The sequence below is a fragment of the Sceloporus occidentalis genome, unplaced genomic scaffold (assembly GCF_023333645.1).
Source record: "Sceloporus occidentalis isolate IW3139 unplaced genomic scaffold, rSceOcc1.0.p SCAF_264, whole genome shotgun sequence".
Classification (NCBI taxonomy): Eukaryota; Metazoa; Chordata; class Lepidosauria; order Squamata; family Phrynosomatidae; genus Sceloporus; species Sceloporus occidentalis.
Genome location: NW_028317244.1, coordinates 896,181 through 907,015, shown reverse-complemented (window position 1 = coordinate 907,015; position 10,835 = coordinate 896,181).

The following is a 10,835-nucleotide window of genomic DNA, read 5'->3' as shown; positions in this document are numbered from 1 at the left end:
GCCATGCAACAAAATACAACAAAATCCAAAGTCCACAAAACGGTGATAATTTCATTGTACCAACTAAGATGCACAAAAATTACTGGCCCGAGAAAGGTATCACGATGCTATTAGTCATGTAAATTAGAAGCAGGGAGCACTATTTAGATTTTCATTCTCAGGCTTAGAGAGTTATAACTTGGGCTATAAATTGTTATCATAAATTTTAAGACGGTGGTGAATCTTTTTACATGAACAGCGTATTCCTATGTCACAATAGCACAAAGGCCTTCACAAAACCCCCCTTGCTTTCAAATGTGGCATCTCATTGTGGCATGAAGAGTTGCCGTTTAACACAGACATGTCCAAAGCTCTTTTCTGTTGTGTGAATTTCATTGTGCAGTTCATTGGATCCCAGCCCTTTTAACAGAAACTACTTTCAAGTATTTTTTTTCTCTTGCATCTGATTCCAGGGAAACTATATATAAAACAAACCACGTAATACTAAAAATAACAATGGGACTTAACAGCTTTAAGAGCATTGATTTGGTTTTGCCTGTGGCATAATTAATGTAAAGACCAGCAGAGTGAACACAAGCACTAATATCTAAAATAAGAAACAAACAAAGCAGCTATTTGCCATAGGAAAACACTAGTCAAAAGGACTGTCAAAAACAGTTTCCTAAGGGCTCTGCTTTTGTACAATTATTCATGCCATTTCACAAAATGGGCAGGTATGCTGACTGTGGTATATATTACAACATCTAGTGGGTTAAAGCAAAGAGATGTGTTGGTTAAAGTAGGCCCAGACAACCTGTAATCCACCAAGTGAAAATTACTCCGCCATTACTTTATTGGTGGTTTATATGTTCTTGCCATCCACACATTCCCTAGTAAATCCCAAGCAAAAGAGTAACAATAATGGAGACATCATCAACCACCACACATTTTTCAGGTTGCAAAGTTGTGCAGTCCTAAGTTAAAAGCTTCCATATTTAAACCCGTTTAGAAAATTGCCAAAAGTATTGTGGGACTGAAAAAAGTGATTTTTGGTAAAAGGCACTGTTCTTTAAATGGACTAGAAGTGGAAGGGATGTTGCATGTCATGTAGTCAAACATCTACTTCAGGCAGGACATCCAAAGTAGAGCATCCTTAAGAAATGGCTTTTAGTGTCTTCTCAGATGTCATCTACTGACTCCGAAACCCTCATAGTTTTGTGTCATTCAGAAATCTTACAAGCATTAACTCAACTTTTCCATCTAAGCCACAATTAAAATAACATTGAAGGCCAAGGACTCAGGATACAATGTCAAGACATGCAACTCAAACTTTCCCATAGTTTGATGCCCATAGTTTGATGCCAACCAACTATCCCCAAGGATTTTGTCAAATGGATTGCTAAAATGAAGGTAAATCACATTCACAGCATCCCCACACTTCACCAAACTAATAACCTGATTTAATCTAGTTTCCTGGATTTTCCTAATGCCCCCTGGGGAAAATTGGGACACTTGCCTATCTTCAAGTCTTCCACCGCAGTGGACCCTTGATATCTGCTGGGATTTGGTTCCAGGATTCCTCAAGGATACCCAAATCCATGGATGCTTAAGTACAGTACCCTTAAATACAATGGCATACTAAAACGGTGTCCCTTATATAAAACAGCAGAAATCAAGGTTTGGATTTGTGTGTGTGCGTGTGTGAAATATTTTTGAATTGTGGTTGGTTGGATCCCTGTGCAAAATTCATACAGAGAGCCAACTGTACTTCACCTCTTCTCCAGGATTTAAGAAAGCTGAAAGACTGAGGTTCCAAAAGCACACAAACAAGCTTCATCATATCTTAGCACATAAAATTCCATTTAAAAGGACTTCAAGGAATTTCCTGAATTAGTTTTGTAACTCATCATGGAAAACAGCTGAACTGAATTTCCATAGAACACGCAAAGTCTGATACATGCCCATTCTCCTATTAATACACCCTACGTTTTGGTCATCAGAGTAATCTTCCTTGACTCATTCATATATGAATGTTTATAACAGAGACTCTCAAACTTTGGTGCTCCAGATATTTTGGACTTTAGTTCCCAGAAGCCGCAGCCAGCTAGGCAACAGTAAGTAATTCTGGAGGACCAAAGTTTGAGAACCATTGGCTTACAACGTACATCTTCCACATCAATAGATTTTTAATCCATGGATTCAACCATCCACATCTTGAAAATATTATATATATATATATATATATATATATATATTCCAAAAAGCAAAACTTGATTTTGCCATTTTATATAAGAGACACTATTTTACCACACAATTGTATATAACGAGACTTCAGCATCCATGAAATTTGGTATCCACAAAGGAACCAAATCCCAGAGCATAACAAGAGCCCACTGTATTTTAAAAAATATAAAACCTCGTCAATTTTATATGAGCATTATAAATTGCATCAACTTAGTCACACTTAAAATGTATCCACATCATTATTTATGCATTATGGGCTGGAACCAGATTAATAGGACTAATGTTAGTGGGAATAACTTAAATTCCATTCATTTCAGTGAGTCACCACTAAGTATGATTCTGGATCCATTTATAGGCATCTAACACTAGCAAGCAGAGAATGGTGGTAGCGATGGCCTAACAATAGTATAAAATTATTCAGTACAAGAAGAGTAAAACACAGAAGAGAAACTGAAACATTCCCAACTCATTTTTATAGGAGTTATGCAATGTAATATAAAATTCAGAGCACTGTTCGAATCATTTTAGATACAGTTGTAGTATGGAATGATAAAATACTACATTACCAAGACAATTTTGAATATGGGATAAAATCAAAATATAATAGATATATATGCACACTACATTCCAATGCAAGAAAGAAGACTACTGCACAATAAGTCTCACTATATTCCATGAAGTAAATATTCATATTTGGTTGCAATTCTCAGCATACATATTAGAAAGTAAACCCCACTGAAAGAGAATAAATAGCACTGATAATGCTGTATATTTCTGTTTTTACCATTAAGGTTGCATTTTTAACCATTTAATGATATATGATTTTGCACTGTAATCCATCCTAAGTGTGTTTATTACAGAACAGCAGGGTCAAGTAACTGCTAGATATACAAAAATATTGCTTTGATCAGAGAAAACACACAGACTTTTCCATCACTTTCAGTACTCTGCATTTTGTTTATTTCAGCACCGTCATGGAGAGGCAGCATTCCCTGAGTATTCTACAGATATATTACACTACAACTACATTACACTGGCTGGGAGTGATAGAAGTTGTAGTCCAAAAGGTATTGAGAATAACAGCTTGAGAAAGGTTACTAGAGAGCGATACAAGAACAGAAATTGGGAAATTAGCTTTCACTTCCTGATACAAGCAGCATGTACATGAAGGGATGGGGCACAGATTTTAGGCCAGAGTTGGAAGTACATCATTAATTCCTTTTTGAACTAATGTCAGCAAAATTAAGTTGCATGATGACGACAACACAAGGAGGGATAATTGTTCTAATTACTTTTAAAATTGAAAAGATGTGGCCTCTTCACTCCTTAGGTGTGTTTTGTACCACACGACAATCACTTCTAGTATTCTTTAGTGTTTTTAAAGTAACAGACAAGTAACTAGTACAATTAATTCTGAACAGCAAAGGGAAAATAATTATACACAGCAACTATAAGGAGGACCTTGGAATAGTAACATGCTACAGGAATCCCCCACTTATCTGATGGGTTAGGGACCAGAGGACTGTCAGAAAGTGGAGCTGGCTTAAAAAGAGGAACCCAGGGTTATTGTTTTTAGTGTGCAAGTGCATTTTGGCTACTGAAAACACAAATAACACATGATATATCACTTCTGAATTTGCGCAAAAGCTAAATTAACATCACACACACACACACAGACGTGCATGCAAGTGGTCACAAGTAAGCTTGCAAGAACTGAGGAAAGAGTAGAACTGCTGAATTAATAGAAATTGCCTGTCATTTCCATGCACCGAAAGAGCAAGGCATCAGACAGCAGGGCATCAAAAGGCAGGGGCAGCCTGTACTTTTAAAAAGTAACCTTCCAAGCTCTGCTTTGGGACTTCAAAGCATTTCCAAAAAACTACTGATAATTGTCACCGTTCAGAAACGGACCGGTAATGGAATCTGCAGCATTGGCTATAGGATGTCACCTTCCAACCACCAAAGGCAGGAGATTAACTCAGTGAGCAAAAGATAGTCTGGCCCAGACAATACTGCCCTTCAGCACCCTCTTGCCTCTCCCTCCCTTCTCCCTTCCCCAGCATTCACTATCTGAGGCAGATAATCCTCACTTTGACTAAAGGTAGGACCATCCCTAGATGAACCACCTCGGGAACTAAAATGACTTCTGCTGACTATGGGCCTAGCCTTCCCAGTTGAAATCCCTCATTTCTTCCTCCTACTAAATGTTCCTGGCTTTAATTCTCAAAAGTTTTTCAGGAAACAAACAGGAAGCAGACTTGCAGATCAATGCTAAACATGTGACGCCAAAAAGGTACATCTCTTGAACTCATGGGGCTTGCTTCTCAATATGTGTAATTAGAATTATATCCCTATATGCTTTATCTCTAGGACCTGCTCTGGAGGAAGTCGGTGGCAGCAGTCCTACAGAGCAGCCTCACCAGTACATTCAGTGCAGGGATGAGCAAAATGCAAACTCTCCAGATGTTCTTGAGTTCCTATCCACCCACTTGTTGGATAGCTATCATCTCTAGCCAGCATCACCAATGGTGAGAAACAATTAAAACTGTAGTTCTATCTACACCATCTGGAGAGCCAAATGTTTCCCACTACTGGCCTAGACTTACCTTAGTTATATACAAAATTTGCCTTTCAGTTATATCAGTCAATTTGAAGTTTTGTATGAGGTGTATCCATTTCATGTAGAAGCCTCAATACCCAGACAAAACCATATCCCTTCTGATCTTGGAAGTTAAGAAGGGTCAGCCCTGGTTAGTACTTGGATGGGAGGCCGCCAAGGAATACCAGGTGCTGTAGGCTATATTTCAGAGCAAGGAACTGGCAACACCACCTCTGAGTATTCCTTGCCGAAGAAAACTCTGTGAAATTCACGGGATTGCCATAAATTGACAGACACTTTGGAGGCCCTCATAGACATCCATTTCATATAGAAATGTAATACCATTTAAACTGTTGCATCTGCATACTGCAGAATTCTCCAGTATCCTCCCCTCAGCCACAGCATTAGAACTTTCTCCCAGATAATTTGAGATTACAAATCCTAGGACTCCTCAGGATGGAGCCATGGCACTTGTTGTTCTGTGTATTCGAAGTAATTTCTGACATATGGCGACCCTAAGGTAAACTTATTAAAGGGGTTTCTTGGCAAGATTTGCTCAGAGGGGGTTTGCCTTTCCTATCTTCTGAGGCTGAGAGAATATGACTTGCCCAAAGTAACCCTCTGTTGTCCAGAGTCATAGTTCAATGCACTACGCCACACTGGCCAAAACATTTAACGTGTACCAAAGTGTTACAGTTGTCCAGTGCGGATACACTAGAAAGGAGGTCCCACTGAAAGTAAAGGAATGCTTTTCAGAGAGTAATGCATTGAGCCATTACGAAAGCAAACAGGCCTGAGGCCATAGTCCTTTCAATGATGGGTTGCTGAGTTTTTTCCTCTCCCTTCTCCATCTGTCTCTGCGCCACGCAACTTAAACCTTCCGGTCATAATATTTCCTCCATAACCCAAAGGGAGAGATGTCAGGGCAAATTAGAACTCGCTGCACCAATGTGCTTTCCACTGGATCGATGATAATATGTGAATCACACAATGACATAGGCTCATGGGTTGAAAATAGTCCCTGACACACTTTGTGTCACTCCTGATAAAGGATCAGATGTTCAGGCAGCCATTATGTGGCAGGAGGTAGTGAGGTTTTCCATTTATGGGACAGTACTTCTGTTTTGAACAGTTCCAATCTTACACATGTCTACTCAGAAATAACTCCTGTTGAATTCAATCTAAAGTCAATGGAATTTAGTCCCAAGCAAAAGATTACAGAACCGCAACCTTAGAGACATTATTATCCGATGGAATTATCATCTTCTATTTAGGGGGTCTTATTGTGTTTATGATATAACTGCGACACATGGAAGGAAAGCTCCATCCCATTCCCATGTTTAAAAGGAAGCTCAAGCGGGCAGCATTTGCAGGTGGGAAATAATCCAGTTTGACACCACTTTAACTGGCTCAGTGTTGTGCAGTTCTGGGGTCTGTAGTTTTGTGAGACATTTAGCCTTCATCAAACCTATCAAGAAATCAGCAAGCTGCTATCACATTCCCTGAAATCCTACTGAAAGAAATTAATTCTTACTGTTATTAAAGGTGAGATAAAAACAGATAAAGGAAGGAAAGGAAAGGGTGAGTAGAAGACACTGCGCAAAAAGTTTCTCAGATTAATTGATTCTGATCCTGATCCTCATGATTAGGGAGGGAAGATTTTCAATAACTGTTAGTGCTTTGTAGCAAAGAACAACCATTCCTGTGCCAGTCTTAAAGACTCCACATTTGAGCTGGTATAAGCTTTCACAGGCTTCTTCCACACTGCAGAATTAATGCAGTTTGACGCCACTTTAACTGCCTTGGTTCAATGTTGTGGAATTCTGGGGTTTGCAGTTTTGTAAGCTATTTAGCTTCTCTGTCAGAGAGCTCTGGTGCCCCAACAAACTACAGATCCTAGGATTCCACAGTACTTAGCCATGGCAGTTAAAACGGTGTCAGCCTGGATGATTCTATCTGCAGTGTGGATGGACTCTTTTTGCTTTCTGCCTCTGGGATCCAGCTTTGTTTTTGTTTTCCATTCCCATGCCAGACACACTCTTGATCGGAAGCCCAGCTCCATCCCTTCATTTCCAAAGAGTGCTGTGCTTGGCATGGAGATCAGGAAAGAGAGAAGAAAGCTCTTCTACCCTTTTCCTTTCCTGGCCCAAAAAACCTGCCTTGGGGACCCAGCCAAGCCTCGGCTGCCACCCACTCACCACCCTTTGCAGGAGTCCTCCATTTCAGCCTCCCATCCAGGAGGAAGTCCAGAATGTCCACCATTTGGAGCACAAACCAAGAAACATGGGTTTATATTTCTATTGGTTTAATTTTGGCTTTTCTTTGGACCTGTCCTCCATTTGTCTTGAAGGTCCTCCATTTGGAGTATGCCTCAGAAGTATGCATTTCTCTTTCTAAGACTGTTTTGACCTTCAGCTTGAATTTAGAGGTATCTGAGTGTCTTTTAGCTTTTACATTGGAATGTCCTCTATTTTTCTGGAAGGCCCTCCATTTGGAGAACAACTCAGAAGCATGGATTTATAGTTACACTGTGTTAGTGTTTCCCCCCCCCCCCAGCTTTGATTAGAATGTCCTCCATTTTCTGAAGGTCCTCCATTTGGAGCCAGACTCAGAAGCATGGATTGACAGTTATATTCAGTCATTCAGTTATATTAAGTATTACTGTGTTGTTTTGCTTTTTTAGCTTTCCTATTGGAATGCCCTCCATTTCTAGCAGGACTCAGAGGCACAGATTTACAGCTACACAGTTCCATGAGTTACACAATTGTACCCAGTCTCTCTCTCTCTCTCTCTCTCTTCTTTTCTTGTCTAACTTTTACACTCCCTCCATCTTTCTGCCTTTGGAGCAGGACTTGAGGTCCCAAACACCCTGCAGAGACTACTTCAAACTGCCCTTCTGCTCCTCTACTGGGACCAATACTTACGAAGCAGGGTCTGGAGCAAAGAAATCCACTGCGAAACCGAAGTAACTCCCTTGGGCTCCGGAGTAAACAGCCGGGCGGGCCGAGTCCAGGTTGAAAGCGTTGCAAGGGAGGCAGGAGAAGGAGAAGAAGCAGAGGCCGAGGAGGCGTCCAGGGCCAGCCATGGCTCTCCAAGGGGGAAACCAGTGGCCCAGGTCCTGAGAGAGAGAGAGAGAGAGAGAGAGGGATGGAGGGCTGTGTGTGAGGGGGAACTTCCTTTGGGGCTGCTTCCCTCTTTCTCTCCAAGGGAGGAGGAGGAAAGGAGGAGGAGAAAGAGAAAGAAGGAGAGAAAGAGAGAGAGAGAGAGAGAGAGATAAAAAGGCGGTTCAATGCCTCGCCATGGAAGGAGGAGCTCTGGACAGAAAAGAGGAGGAGGAGGAGGAGGAGGAGGGAAAGGAAGGGAAAGCCCTGCCCTCCTGAAGCCTTGGCATTAGGAGCAATCTTGTTGTTGTTACTGCTGCTGTGTGTCTTCACGTCATGGCAACCCTAGCTAAGGAGAGCCTACCATGTTTTTTTCCTTGGCAAGGTTTCTTCACAAGTGGTGTCCCCCCTCCCTTTGCTTTCTTCTCCTGAGGAGGCTGAGAGAGTGTGACTTGCTCCATGGGTTTCCAGGGCTGAGCCTCTCTCTTTCTGTAACAGTAATGATAATGATAAGAAGAATGATACATTTATTTATACCCCGCCCCTATAAATAATAATAATAATAATAATAATAATAATAATATAATAATAAAACTTTTATTTATATCCCGCTTATTTGTAAGAAACAATCAAAGCGGCTTCCAACAGTTAAAATAATACAGATGGACAGAGATAACAGTAATACAAATATATACATCTCTACAAGATGCAATCTGGGCGGCTTACAAAGATTTAAAAAACATACAGTCCAAAACCCTCAATCCCCCCCCCCCCCCGCTCATATATATACAGTCGGCCCTTCTTATACACGGATTTTTTATACATGGATTCAAGCATACACGGTTTGAAAATGTTCAAACCTTGATTTTCCAGTTTTTATAAGGGACACCATTTTGCTATGTCATTATAATCAATGTGATTTGAGCATTCACGGATTTTGTTATACACGGGGGATCTTGGAACCAAACCCCAGCGTATAACAAGGCTCCACTGTATACACATTCATCCCTCCATATTTGTGCTTTTGACATTTGCAAGTTTGATTATTCGCTGATTTGATTAATATATACAGCAAGCCCGCAGTCTTGGTTTCATCTTTGACTCTTCTCGGTCGTGTATCCCTCAGATCCAGACCACAGCCAAGGCTTGTAGATTCTTTTTGTACAACATTGCCAAAATCCGACCATATCTCTCCTCCTCTAATGCCAAGATCCTGGTCCATGCCCTAGTGATCTCACGACTTGATTACTGTAACGTCCTCCTGGCTGGGCTTCCTCTTTCTCACCTCCGTCCTTTAATCTCTGTTCAGCGTTCAGCTGCACGCATTATCACTTCCACCCACCGCTCCGACCACATCTCTCCTGTGTTGGCATCCCTTCACTGGCTCCCCCTCCCTTTCCATATTCAGTATAAGCTCCTGATGTCGACGTTTAAAGCCCTCCATGGACTGGCCCCTCCCTACTTATCAGACCTTCTTTCTCCTCACCTTCCCACCAGTGCCCTCCGTTCTGGTAGTCAAGGTCTGCTGTCTCAGCCCAGGATTTCCTCTGCCCCATCCCGGATTCGCCCCTTTTCACTTGCTGCCCCTCACTCCTGGAACCTTCTTCCCCCACAAGCAAGAGCCATCACTTCTTTAACCAGCTTCAAAACGGAGTTGAAAACCATCCTGTTCAGAGAAGCCTTCCCAGGCATTGCATAATTGTCCCTTACTATTTGATGTTCTTTTGGTGCCTGTTTATCAAACCATTTCCTGTATTGCTATGTACTGTATATGCATTATCCTACTTGAGAGTATGTATTTTCCCTGGAAAATGATTAACCATCCATTATGAAGCCAAGCCCTCCTGGCCAGCTCCTTCCTTTCTCTTCTGTGTGTGTCTGGTTTTGGAGTTTGCAAAGGGAAACACCTTTTGGGGCTTCTGTGGCAAAGAGGATCCCCCCCCCAGTATCCCCTCCCCTACGTAGAGAATGGGGGGGGGGCATTTGTGGAAATGACAGTTTTGAGCATACTCAGAGAAGGTATTTCTATGCTGGCAATGGAGATTTGTTTGTCTCCTTTGCATACCCAAATCCACATTGGACTCACTTGTGCTTTTAACCCCTTGTTGTGCTCTGTGTGTGATAACCAATAGCAAATGGACTTGCTTTTGTGGGATGCCAGCACTTTGACCATTTTTGGGATGGAAGCACATAGGTCGATGTGTGATAAAGTCCTAAGTGCGAAAGGGATCTAGGAGTCCAAGAAGACCACAAGTTGAACATGAGTCAACAGTGCGATGCGGCAGCTAAAAAGGCCAATGCAATTTTAGGCTGCAAATAGAAATATAGTGTCTAGATCAAGGGAAGTAATTGTGCCACTCTATTCTACTCTGGTCAGGCCCCACCTGGAATACTGTGTCCAGTTCTGGGCACCACAAGTCAAAAAGGATCAGAGAAACTGGAGCGTATCCAAAAGAGGGCAACTAAAATGGTGAAGGGTCTGGAAACCATGCCCTATGAGGAACGACTTAGGGAGCTGAAGATGATTAGCCTGGAGAAGAGAAGGTTAAGGGATAATAGGGCAGCCCTATTTAAATATTTGAAGGGATGTCATATTGAGGAGGGAGCAAGCTTGTTTTCTGCTGCTCCAGAGAACAGGACCCGGAACAATGGATGCAAGCTCCAGGAAAAGAGATTCTATTTCAACATCAGGAGGAACTTCCTGACAGTAAGGGCTGTTCGACAGTGGAACACACTCCCTCAGAGTGTAGTGGAGTCTCCTTCCTTGGAGGTCTTTAAGCAGGGGCTGGATGGCCATCTGTCGGGGATGCTTTGATCTGGATTTCTTGCATGGCAGGGAGTTGGACTGGATGGCCCTTGTGGTCTCTTCCAATTCTATGATTCTAGACACCCGCCCCTTTCCCCGGTGTATC